Below are 1,294 nucleotides of genomic sequence, written 5' to 3'. Positions count from 1 at the left end.
GGCTGCCGTTCATGGGTACACACACACAGGGCTGCCGTTCATGGGGTACACACACACAGGGCTGCCGTTCATGGGGTACACACACACAGGGCTGCCGTTCATGGGGTACACACACACAGGGCTGCCGTTCATGGGGTACACACACACAGGGCTGCCGTTCATGGGGTACACACACACAGGGCTGCCGTTCATGGGGTACACACACAGGCCTGCCGTTCACTCACAGGATGAGTGACGCTGCCCAATACTGTCACTATGGCGGTGTGTCCACTCACAGGATGAGTGACGCTGCCCAGTACTGTCACTATGGCGGTGTGTCCACTCACAGGATGAGTGACGCTGCCCAATACTATATGAGTGACGGTGCCCAATACTGTCACTATGGCGGTGTGTCCACTCACAGGATGAGTGACGGTGCCCAATACTGTCATTATGGCGGTGTGTCCACTCACAGGATGAGTGACGCTGCCCAATACTGTCACTATGGCGGTGTGTCCACTCACAGGATGAGTGGCGCTGCAAAATACTGTCACTATGGCGGTGTGTCCACTCACAGGATGAGTGACGCTGCCTAATACTGTCACTATGGCGGTATGTCCACTCACAGGATGAGTAACGCTGCCTAATACTGTCACTATGGCGGTATGTCCACTCACAGGATGAGTGACGCTGCCCAATACTGTCACTATAGTGGTGTGTCCACTCACAGGATGAGTGACGCTGCCCAATACTGTCACTATGACGGTGTGTCCACTCACAGGATGAGTGACGCTGCCCAGTACTGTCACTATGGCGGTGTGTCCACTCACAGGATGAGTGACGCTGCCCAGTACTGTCACTATGGCGGTGTGTCCACTCACAGGATGAGTGACGCTGCCCAATACTGTCACTATGGCGGTGTGTCCACTCACAGGATGAGTGACGCTGCCCAATACTGTCACTATGGTGGTGTGTCCACTCACAGGATGAGTGACGCTGCCCAATACTGTCACTATGGCGGTGTGTCCACTCACAGGATGAGTGACGCTGCCCAATACTGTCACTATGGCTGTGTGTCCACTCACAGGATGAGTGGCGCTGCCCAATACTTTCACTATGGCGGTGTGTCCACTCACAGGGTGAGTGACGCTGCCCAATACTGTCACTATGGCGGTGTGTCCACTCACAGGATGAGTGACGCTGCCCAATACTGTCACTATGGCGGTGTGTCCACTCACAGGATGAGTGACGCTGCCCAGTACTGTCACTATGGCGGTGTGTCCACTCACAGGATGAGTGACGCTGCCCAATACTG

Source organism: Procambarus clarkii, chromosome 6 (assembly GCF_040958095.1).
Source record: "Procambarus clarkii isolate CNS0578487 chromosome 6, FALCON_Pclarkii_2.0, whole genome shotgun sequence".
Classification (NCBI taxonomy): domain Eukaryota; kingdom Metazoa; phylum Arthropoda; class Malacostraca; order Decapoda; family Cambaridae; genus Procambarus; species Procambarus clarkii.
This window is presented reverse-complemented; position numbering follows the sequence as displayed.